The following is a 12,972-nucleotide window of genomic DNA, read 5'->3' as shown; positions in this document are numbered from 1 at the left end:
ATTTGAAAGAAAAAATACATTCTGAGAATTGACGTTAATCTTCTTCTGACTTTAATCTCAGAATTCTGCCGTTAATCTCAGAACTCTTCTGACTTTAATCTCAGAATTCTGCCGTTAATCTCAGAATTCTTCTGACTTTAATCTCAGAATTCTGCCGTTAATCTTAGAACTCTTCTGACTTTAATCTCAGAATTCTGCCGTTAATCTCAGAACTCTTCTGACTTTAATCTCAGAATTCTGCCGTTAATCTCAGAACTCTTCTGACTTTAATCTCAGAATTCTGCCGTTAATCTCAGAACTCTTCTGACTTTAATCTCAGAATTCTGCCGTTAATCTCAGAATTCTTCTGACTTTAATCTCAGAATTCTGCCGTTAATCTCAGAACTCTTCTGACTTTAATCTCAGAATTCTGCCGTTAATCTCAGAATTCTTCTGACTTTAATCTCAGAATTCTGCCGTTAATTTTAGAACTCTTCTGACTTTAATCTCAGAATTCTGCCGTTAATCTCAGAACTCTTCTGACTTTAATCTCAGAATTCTGCCGTTAATCTCAGAACTCTTCTGACTTTAATCTCAGAATTCTGCCGTTAATCTCAGAACTCTTCTGACTTTAATCTCAGAATTCTGCCGTTAATCTCAGAATTCTTCTGACTTTAATCTCAGAATTCTGCCGTTAATCTTAGAATTCTGCCATTAATCTCAGAATTCTTCCGATTTCTTTCTTAGAAGTCTGGCTTTTATTTAAAATTCTGACTTTAATTGCAGAATTCTTCTGGCTTTGATCGCAGAATCCTGAAGTTAATCTCAAAATTCTGGCTTTTTTTTCTGAGAATTCTGACTTAATAAAAATAATAATAAAATCTACTACTCGAGTTTCACATGTTGCGTTTTGATTGAAGTAAAGTGTATAATTGGCTTCACGGCGCTCAGTGGAGCACTTCTTTAAATATCTAAGAGTACAGAGTGTAGTACCTGAAATATGATGCGTACTGCCTTCCTGCGAGCTATTATAATGAATTATAATGAAGTTTTGTATGTGGAGATGGATTCTCTGGCAGATTTAACTCTGTGACGTGACCGCCTGCTTTTTCATCTTTTCACATACAAAAAACCCACAAAGAAAAGTCAAGTTTGTAATGTGAGTTAACTCTGCACTACCAGACAGACACACAACATGCTTCCTAACAGATCATCGTCAGATTTACATAATGCTGCCACACACTTTTCAGGTTTGCCTTGTATTTTGTGCTTGCATTGCTTTTTTAGCCTGCGTGGTGCTGGTGTGGTGGAGGATAAAGTGAACATTTAAAGAGATTTGTGAGGGAACAGAGGGAAAAAGGAGAGCGGGAGAGGAGGATAAGAAGGGGGGAAGGTGAAGCTGTAACACCTGTTATTCTGTAATGTGACCAGTATCAAGTTCAATCATTCATATTATACAGTTTATATGTCTATATAAATGTTATAATCATCATTATTATTATTATGATTAAGCTGCAATGTGTATGTTATTATTTAAGTGGTGAATATTCATGCTGCCAGCGAGCATGAACATGTGTCATGAATGGCTGAGGGTGGGTGGAGTCATCTATCAGTCCAGATCAGGATAATGTTTGTGCTCTTGCTTATTCATCAGGTCCTTGAGTGAAAAGCTCGTCGATGGCCTCACCCTGAGTGAATATATGAATATATCAATTATATGATCAGGCTTTTATGTCATTTTATTTTACTATACTGTGAGAATTTATATATATATGTATATTCACAGTATATTCCCCATCGTCATATTTTTTTTTCTTTCTTTTTAACCACAGTTTTGGTCCTTGTGTATTCATTTATCTACACGTGTGTGTATATATATATATATATGGACTCAGGGCTGTTTAATGCACATATAAATGATACAACATTGATATGACATTGGAAAGAGTTTCTGAGTTTTATGATATTAATCATTTTATTGTATCATTTATAGAAGTTTCTCACTTGTACATCCCACAACACAAAAATGAAGTGACCCTGGCCTGATGTAAAGCCAACCTCTGTGCTCTCTGTCTGTCACTCTGTGACGTGGAACAGGTGACCCACCTTGTGGTTGGACACAGGTACTGCACCTCCACCACGCCCTGTTATTATCGTGAAGCCAAACACCAGACATCTGTCACGATGAGTCCATGATGCTGCAACACAAACTGTGAAAGACTCACTGCTTCATTCTTTCTGATCTATCACCTCCCCATTATATGTACTTAATCTGACATAGATAGATAGATAGATAGATAGATAGATAGATAGATAGATAGATAGATAGATATTGCGGGATAACACACACACATGCACCAAAAAGGATATTTATAGCACCCTAACTCCCCCCCCCCCCCCCCCCCCCGTCTGTTGCTAGGATACCATCCAGCTCCACTGTCCTCAGACAGTTTAGCTTTGTTTACAAAAATTAGAATTTTTCAATATGGTTTGACAAAAAAATGTCCAAATGTCCTCACACAGATGTTTGAATCAAAATCCACTGACACACACATAGTGAGGACACTCACAGGCACAATGCATTCTCTAGTCCCTTACCTTAACCGTAACTCTTAACCTTAACCCAATTCTAACCATAAAACCAGGCCTTAACTCCCCAATAAAGCCCTTTAAATATGTGAGGACCATCCAAAATGTCCTCACTTTCCCAAGATGTCCTCACAAAGTGACACATACAAGAACACGTCTCAGAGGACTACTTGGATCTCTGAGCTGACAGTGACGGTAACCATGGCGACAGCTCCTGACAGATTTGCAGGAAACCTTGAGAAAATGCTGACAGTCTTTGTGTCGTGGCCCTGCAGTCTTGTGGTTCCTATGGCAACCACTGTCATGGCTTCTCGGCAGCATCCCCAACCAACGGGCAGACCAGGGGGATGGTTTTGGGGGGGGGGCTCCTTATCATGGGTGACAGAGATAAATGTCGCCCTCTACTGGTCAAAAGAGAGCCCTGCAAAGATAATCTGATAATCAGACAATTTTAACTAATAATTTTTAACTATTCGTGTTCTGTATTTAATTAAATCCATCAATCCAAAAATATGGAATGGAATAGAATAGTAAGATATGTATGACTCCTGATCAGCTTTATTAGTCGTACTTAAAATATTGTAAAATAGATAAAGAAGGGATTATTATTTCTTTTAATATTCTGTGTCACTTCTGGACACAAAATAATATCTCTAAAGGCTACTGAATATACTCACATTAATCTAATATCCTAACCTTAAACAACAGAGGAGTAAAAGTAATATGTTCCATTAGTTGTGAGTGTGTTACTTTCACGCTCGGCTCAGAATCATGTCCCTGCATGTCCCACTGATGTGATACCTGTCATTTTCAAATGTTCCACTAGAGGGTGCAAAAGTCCACAAGCTGTGGCTGACATTTAGATTTTCATACCTCAAAGCTGTTCCAACACTTGAGTTAAAAGTGTCTGACAGTATTTTTAAATGCCTTCAACACGTTTCACAGCTGTGAAGACATTTAAATGTTATTATTTATTATTATTGTTGTTGGGCTCAGCTCACTGTTGTATTACTGTACATACTATGTTATTTTCACATAATACAGCAAGAGTAGAAAGTTGTGGGTAAGTGAAGTTCTTCCTTTGTAAAAGTTTCTGGACTGCTTGGAATAAAGTTAAAAAAAAATGTTTTCATTGGCTATCAATAATAAGCCCCGCCCCCAACACGCTCCCTGAAGTTTTGCCATGTGATGGGTTTGCCATGTGGAGTAAATTCAAAAGCATTTGAATTAAAATGGTAGCATAATCTCCCCCCTTTCTCTTTTCCTCTTTTCCTTTCACCCCAACCAGACTCCTGCCGTGCCGACACAAAAAGACATGACACAATACACAATGCGACGCAAAACTACACGATGTGACTCAAAACTACACAAAGCGACTCAAAACTACACAATGTGACACAAAACTACACAATGTGACACAAAACTACACAATGCGACTCAAAACTACACAATGTGACACAAAACTACACAATGTGACACAAAACTACACAAAGCGACTCAAAACTACACAATGTGACACAAAACTACACAATGTGACACAAAACTACACAATGCGACTCAAAACTACACAATGTGACACAAAACTACACAATGTGACACAAAACTACACAATGCGACTCAAAACTACACAATACGACACAAAACTACACAAAACATTTCACACAACAAACATTAACTACACTTCCATGGCACAAAATGGACTCCTTGTGGTCATCAACAAAAAACACATGTTACTGAAATGTGAAACGGTTGATAGAGATGTGTTTCTGCTCCTGGTCTCACTCTTCTGTCTCTACCTCACCTCCCTCTTGTCCTTTCTCTCCCCCCTCTCTGTCCCCCACCTCTCCTCTGTCCCTCATTTTTCCTTTCACCCCGACCGGTCGAGGCAGATGGCCGCACATCTTTGAGTCTGGTTCTGTCAGAGATTCCTTCTTCTGTTAAAAAGAGTTTTTTCTCTCCACGTTTTCTGTAAAGTTTCATTGAATTGAGGATGTTTATCACAGCAAAGTCAGACACAGTTCATGTGTCCAAACATTAAAGTAAAGAACAGAGAGTGAGAGTATAGTCAGCATTACTCACATCTTTGTTTCAATGTTTGTTTGTCATTGTTGTCTGCGTCATTCATGTTGAACACACCATCAGCTGCGGGACAGGACGTATCTATGACAACCAGTCCTCACAGAGACTCACTCAGCAGAGGAGGAAAGAGGAGACGAGGAAAGGATGCTGGAGCAGCATCAGTCTCTGCAGGATGGAGAGGACAAAGTAAAGTTCAAGTTAAATTTCTCTTTTCATGTGTTCACAGAAACACATGGACTGGATTTCACTGGCTGACTGGACTGGATTTGGTTTACCTGTGTGAGGAGTTGTTTGTTCATTCCTTCTTTGTTTGCCTTTCCTTTCACTTTTTGTTGGTTCTGTCTCTTCTGTCTCTTTCCTTTTCCCCTTCCTTCCCTCCACCCTTTCCTTTTTAATTTCTGTCCTTCCTTCCTTCTTTCTGTCCCTTCTCTCTCCTTCCTCTTTTCAGTCGATTCTTTCTTTCTATCACTGCTTCTTTCTTTCAATTGCCTTTTTCCTCCATCTCTTCTTTCATTTCTGTCCTTCATTCAGTCGCCTCTTTTTGTTCATTCTTTCCTTCTTTCATCCTGGTTGTCTTTCTCTCCTTGCTCACAATGACGTGTTGGTGTTTTAGTGCAACCAGCAGGGGGCGTCACAGCCACAGCAGAATAAAAGGAGAGCGTCACACACTGTGTGAGAGAATCTAGAAGTTTTCTTTTTGCTTTGTTTTTAAACATTAGAAAACAGGTCTTAATTTATTTCTTTAACCTGCCAATTTGATTATTTTTCATTTATAATTGACATTTTTTAATTATTGTATTGCGTGTTGTTCCTTCTTTAAAATGACCAGGATTTATGAACAATAAGTTATTGTTTATTTTAGTCATTGATACGTACAGCTAACTGCATTTTCTTTCTTCTCTGCATGGCTTTGCATGGCCTGAGCAGGTACTAAAAATAGTACTATTTTTAGTACCTGGTACCAGGTACTATGCTAGTGGAAACGCTACTTGAACCGTGCCGTGCCGTGCTGTGCCGTGGCGGTGGAAATGCGCCAAAAGAGTTGTAATCCACCTTAGAAGAAACACCACAGAAGAAGAAGAAGAAGAAGAAGGGACAGCCTTGGTGGACAGTGAAATCTTCGTTCTTAAGTAAGTTTTACAGTGGTTGCCTAATGACCCTAACCCTAACCCCCTGAAATAGCCATGGCCACCCCAAAGATAAAAGTATAGCTCCGCCACTGGGTATACACTTTGTTTATTTGTGTAATATTAAGTGTAAAAGTTTAGTTTACAGTTGTTTTCGCACTTTTTAATCAATCTTGTTCATAAGTTCAGTGCAGAGTGTCCACTCACAGCTCTGACATGTGACATGGATGAAAAAGTGCTTCATTTAAAACAAACCAAAAAAACTTTGAATTTATGAATTAATGAATATTGTTGATATTGCTTGTGGGTCTGTGATGTGTGAGGAGCAGACGTCCTCATGCACCCCCCCCCCCCCCACACACACACACACACACACACACACACACACATTATCTCTTCAGCAGACAGACAGACAAACACACAGTCAGACTGGCTGACCATAACATTGTAACAGATATACTAAAATACTGCATGCGCCATTCCAAATCGGTTTCAGCCACGGGATCCCACAGTCTGACCAGGAATAAACACACAACCCCCGTCTATACTGTACGCACAAGTGTGTGTGTGTGTGTGTGTGTGTGTGGATGCAGGGAAGTCTGGGTGAGGGAGGAGGTTGATTCTCAGTCGCTGATGTAACCTCCCTGGCAGAGGCCACATGCAGCTCTCTTTATGGCGCTGCGGGATGATCCCGTCTGTCGCTAATGGCAATTTAATTCAAAGGAGTGCTCCTTAACACTCGGTAGATGCTGCCGTCTGTGAGTTCACGGGCCCCGCTGAACTGTGCCTGACCCTCGGGCGACACTCATAATAGACGGCCCCACCTAAAATGTCTGTGCTCTCAGTTTGCTGCTCCATCAGCAGTAGTACAGAAAAGTGCTGCCGTGAGAAAACGTAATACACACACAAGTGCAGAGGGTGTTCAGAGGCTGTGAATGTTTGACTGGGAGAATGACACATACAGGCTTGTACTGATTCTCCCCCATCATGCATGATGTATTGGTTCCTGTGGTGCTTTGGGGTTTTTGCAGGGAGAAGCAGAAACTACTGTGGTTTCCTCTGTCACAGCCGAGGGAAGCTCAAGCACGCACCTCCTCGTTTCTGTGTTTGAACATTAATGATGAGGAGACGGTAACACACACACACACACACACACACAGGTAACAAAGACACTTGCCTGTCGTGCTTTTGCACACACACACACAGCAGGGAGATGAGTTGAGAAGGACAATCTAGAGTCTCTCCTCATCTACACACACACACACACACACAGATTGTCTTGAGTCAGCTGTGTGTCCATGTAGCATCATTAGCTTCTCATGTTATTGATGCATTTTAAATATTTATCAGGCCACTTCCACAGCAGCAGCAGCAGCAGCAGCAGCATCTGCTCAGCCAGAAAACAAAGCCACTTTATTTCTGTATGCGTCCTTGAATAACAATGAGAAGGAACAACTGGGACAAATCTGTGTGATATGGGACAACACGTTTCTGTTTAGTTTGGAAAATCAGTCTGACACCATTTCTTATCGTTCGTTAATAGATTTTAAAGAAAATGAGAAAACCGAGCTCTGTGCCTTTTCTGCATGGAGTTTGCATGTTCTCCCCGTGTCTGTGGGTTTCCTCCGGGTTCTCCGGTTCCCTCCCACAGTCCAAAAACCCAAAAGGTTTGGGGATTAGATAAATTGGACACTCTAAACTCTAAATTGTCCGTAGGTGTGAGTGTGAGAGTGTGTGTCTCTGTGTGTCTCTGTGTGTCCCTGTGATGGACTGGTAGTGGTAGAAGATGGATGGATGGTGCAGCTGATATCATCTGTCATATGTGACACCATCATGATATCACCCATTAGAATCCAAACTCCCATTTTTAAGCCTCAAGTTTTGGGATTTGGACAAAATTCCGAGGCGTCATGCACAACCAGCTGTCTGGTATGTCCCATGTGCTGTACTTTATGGTCTATTTTCCACTAAACACGGACACAGAAGCATGAAACCAGCAACTAGAGACTATTAGCACCTCAGGAAAATGTTTTTCTGATGTTATTAATCAAGTTCTATTCAAACTGACTTGTGTTTGCAACCTGAAGAGTTGCCCCCTGAGTTGCCCCCCTTACCTTCATTCTAAACTATTTCAAACCAACTTAAATCTAAACCGACCCTAAATCCCAGGTTAAATCTAAACTAACCTTACACTAACTTCAAACATCTTTCTGCAATTATTCATGAGGTAAAATCGTCATCTTATTCATGAATTTTTATTTCCTGTGAATGTAAACAAATGCAGTTTAAACGTCTTTTATTTTTGACAGAGGAGACAAAAGGGACCAAAAGCAAACAGTTATTGTTCCATATTAGTACAAACATTTAACTGGGGACATGAATTCAATTGCTGTTTATTGTTATTGTTTTATTGCATGAGGATTGGTGTATGTAGTGTAAGTGCACGTGTTTGAGCCTGCACAGAATAAAGAAAAACAATCAGCTCAAAGGGTTAATAATCTTTCAATTCAATTCCTATGACGTAAAAGTGACAAGAAAATAGAACAAAATAAAGGAAAAAGTCTGTAAACTCGGCTCATTATCTTTTACTTTAGAATATCACCGTGCATCATGGTCTAAAACTAAAATGACACCAGAAATAAATGTAATAACAAGCTTCTCGTGAGGTAATTTGTAAAAAAGAAAATCCCTGACACGGACACTGACTGTGTGTTGTCACATCCTTTAAGAGAGATTTGTTTTTGTTTATAGACTTCGACTTAGACAGAAACGTCATCAGGCCCCAGAAATTGGGAGAACATGAGCCTGATCATGTGACGCTAAAGTGTTTCAGCCAAATTATTTTAGGACGTGAGTTCATGTGTTTAGATGAGATCGACAGATGCGGCACATCCACGTTAGACGGAGCTGAGAGGAGCCACGTCTACTGTGTTTCTATCGTTTAGAACAAAAGTATATGTAAATTGACCGATTTAAAACTCAAAAACCATATCTACGTCTACGATATACTTATTTTACAATATTTAAAATGTATGTCTGGTCTAAACTAAACCACAAAAATATATGAGACCAGTTTCCCATTCACGTGAAAGGTTCTGCATGAATATACAGTAAATACACATTCAAATAAAACAATAAAACCCAGTTAAAATCAAAAAACAAATAAACTGAGATAACAGTCCAATTATTGATTGTTGATGGGTTCATAAAAACGCATGAAATTGAATCTGAACTAAGCATCGTACACTTGACGATAAAAACACGAGAAAAGACTTAGACTAAAGATTTAAAAAATAACAAAGTGACATGAGCAGACGTGAGCCGTGTGAACACAGGACCAGAGTCTGTGTCAGAACCGTTCTCCATGGCAACCACAGATGAGCTGATTAATTAATGAACCTTTTACTGCGTTACGTCACCAGCTACTGTTGTTAATTACTCACGCGCTGTTTGGCCTGCATATCACACACACACACACACACACACACACACACACACATCTCCAGGCTATCTGAATGATGGAAATCAATGACATGGGCGTCATAAAAGAGTTGAGAGCATATGCTGCAGCCTGAGGACTCGTTTCCTAGTGTAGAAGCATTGTAAAAGTCAGAAGTCGTGATTAAACATTTATCTGGTGCAGATAGACCACATGTTTTTAAAAGGATGCTCAAACTGGGTGTCACGACCCCGGGGTCGATCTCCCCGATGCTTTTTGTTGAACTATAATTCTGTTTGGACTTTTTGTTGTTAGTTCCTTGTTTCCTGTTTTATTTTGAAGTTTTTTCTTGTGCGTACCATTTTTGCTTCCTGTCCTGTCTTCCCTGATGGTCTGCCCCGCCCTAATTTGTTTCACCTGTGTCCTGTCTGTCACACCTATGTTTGATTGTCCCAGACTGGTCTTGCATGGCTAGTTTTCAGCAGGTGGAGTGGATTCATGCGACCCCTCCATCTCCCCACAAGAAGACATTATGGGATTTATGGTGTGTATTTTTTTGCATTTCCATTAGGAATAGTACCAAAATAACCTGCCCTTCCTTTGGTGTACCAGAGTAATAGTACGGTACGGGTGGAGCTAGACCCACGACAGTCAGCTGATTGACTGACTGAAAAGCGACCGGTGTTTCTTCAATTATTCTTGAACTATTCTTACATAGAACTTGACATTTTGTTGTGACAAACCAAGCAGGAAACAAACAAGCTGCTGCAAGTGGTTGTGTTGTTGTCTGTCATGACACGCTCGATGTTGTTGTTCGTTGTCGGCGCACCAGCACAACGTCGCACTACATATCTCGCTGGCACGACCATCGGGCACAGCCCACACACCGTCTACCAAGTAAAGATACTGTACACAATTGGCTCCGACGCTGTTTCATTAGGGTAAAAATCCGGCATAATTCTGTTTTAAACTTACTAATGAAGGCAGCAGTGGATCAACAGCTCCTGTGTGCTGTGATATGAACTTAAAGGGGAAGAGTGAGCAGTTTACAAACGTCTGTTTCTAGCCGACAAAGTCTGTCTAACAGGGCGACAACACAGAGAAAATATGTTTTAGATATCAGAACATGTCTAGGTACGGGCCACACTGTACATCCACCCTTCAAAAACCTCGACGTCTCCCTTTAAAGCTCGATGATTTTTGCATGTTTTGTTCCGAGGAGACTGACCTTTGATAGGAAAACAACTACAAACAGCAACACAACTAACAGCACAACATGCCGTATCGAAGTGTACTGTACACAAACACACAGACGTTCAACCTGCAGGTTCTTGTTAATCGTGTAATTAAGATCTGAGAGTGTGATTATGAAACTCCCCTAGGAGATTAATAATCATATTTACTCTCCCTCTGTCTCTATGTGTGTGTGTGTGTGTGATGACAAAAGCAGACACTGTGTTACATTTCAGGGGCGTGTTATTATCCGCCTGTTTCGTTGCATAATCAAACATTCATTCCTTGCTGCGTTGCCAGTGCCAATATGTCTGAGCTGAGCTGTAATTATACATGATCTGTCTCTGAGTCTGCGAGTGAAAAAAGAAAACTCTAACGCGTCTTTATTTTCCCCCTTAAACACACAGACGTTTGTCTCTTCTTCTGCTTTCACAGTTCTGAGATATAACACAAGGAAGTGAATGAAGTATTCTAAAAGAAATGAACTTAATCTGATTGATTTATTGTTCAGAATAAGGATAATAGTGGGTTAAACCTGATTAAGACCAGACTATGCCTTAAAGGTCCAGTGTGTAACATTTAGGTACTTGTAACTGCCTTAAAATGAAATATGTTTGGTTTGTAAATCTACAGAAGCCCAAACAGGTGTGACAAGAAGAATGTGTAATGTGAAAGAGTGTGCAAAGGCTGTGGTAGTTTTTTGCTACCACCCCCTGGTGGATATTCAATATATTCTTACTTCCTGGTGTTGTTCAAAGACAAACTCTGACAGAACTCAAGTTGAGTTTGAGCAGCTTAAAACGGAGCGTTGTCCTTCCTGCAAATGCAACACTGTTGTCCTGTTTACTTCTGGTCTGGTCTTTAGGTCCTTGTCAAAATTCAAGGCATGATTATTATCGTTAAATGCTAAATTTGTCAAGCCTACTTAGTGCAGAAGGAACAGAGTTTAAAAGAAAGAAGAAAAATGTCAGGTGTCAAATGGCACCAAATTAAAAAAAAAAAAAATACAACTTTGAAAGTACCTTTTTATTTGTTTACAGTGCATGATATCCTCAAGCATGTGGGCTGAAAATAATAATAAGGCAGTGAACTTCATTATCAACATTGTTAAATGTCAGTTTGACTTGAGTGAAATATCCTCGGGCAGATGGTTGTAGAAAGGTGTGTCGCTCTCACAAGGCGTGTTCCCCCACCGCTCTTTAAAGTTTTCATGCTTTTCCTGAATTTTATGAAAATCTGCATTAATATCTGTGATACAGCTTTTTTAATGGATGCTAGAAGTGACAAACTGACGTTGCTGTGTGAAGTGAAACAAACAGCTTTTATGTACAGCTTATATCAGTCATTTCATCTACAGTGACAATTCTGCACATGCATGCTGGTGTGGACACCCATAGACATAAAGCATTCCCTCACCCAACTAAATGCCTAACCCTAAACCTAAAACCAGGTCTTAATCCTCAAAAGGCCCGTTAAAGTTGTGTGGACCAGCCAAAATGTCCTCACAAGGTGAAAATGTCCTCACAAAGACGGGTTTAATTGACAATTGGTCCTCACAGCCTACTAAAGACATGTACACACACACACACACACACAAAGTAGGGTTTGGAATCGGTCAGTATTGGTATTGGTCCAATATTGGTCAAAATCACTGGATGGTAATCGGACAGGTAAAAATGTAAAATCCGAAAAAAAATCATATATCATCGAGTTTGTGATATTGGTATCAGTAGATACTTGAGTTTGTGATATCAGTATCAGTAGATACTCGAGTTTGTGATATTGTATCGTGGATACTTGAGTTTGTGATATTGTATCGGTAGATACTTGAGTTTGTGATATTGGTATCGGTAGATACTTGAGTTTGTGATATTGTATCGTGGATACTTGAGTTTGGGATATTGGTATCAGTAGTTACTTGAGTTTGTGATATTGTATCGTGGATACTTGAGTTTGTGATATTGGTATCAGTAGATACTGCGTGACACAGTATGCGCCATCAACGCGCAACGAACATGCTGTCGGTGCGAATACGTCCTGTTCCCTGTGTCTAGACTTGAACCGCTACCCAATGGTGTAGAGGCATACTGCAGGAACCTGATGCACGAGTATACCAGTGTATATACAATGCGCATTTTGACACCTAATTCTAACAATAACCACAATTTAAATCTTAGTCATAAACTTCACCAGTTCCTCAGAAATTACGCTCATTAGGACCAGGTTTTGGTCTCCATGAGGACTAACGGTCCTGACAAGGTAGGTGTTGAAGCCATAGAACACACACACACACACATACTCCGCCTTCTTCCCTCCCATTTTCACTTCTCACATAAGGATCCTATAAAGTCTGCGGTCTGGAGCTCACGCATGTGCAGTCACACCCCCCTCTCCCCCCACGCCCACAACCCTCCACCCCGGTAACGTGTGTGTAGTAGTATTATTATTGTGAATGGGGGAGGGCGAGGAGGAGGAGAGGAAAGGGGGAGGCGGTATTTTGGGTGTACAGTCACAAGAGCGACTCGA

Source organism: Solea solea, chromosome 12, assembly GCF_958295425.1.
Source record: "Solea solea chromosome 12, fSolSol10.1, whole genome shotgun sequence".
Taxonomy (NCBI): Eukaryota; Metazoa; Chordata; class Actinopteri; order Pleuronectiformes; family Soleidae; genus Solea; species Solea solea.
The sequence above is the reverse complement of the archived record's forward strand: the minus strand, read 5'-3'. Positions refer to the sequence as shown.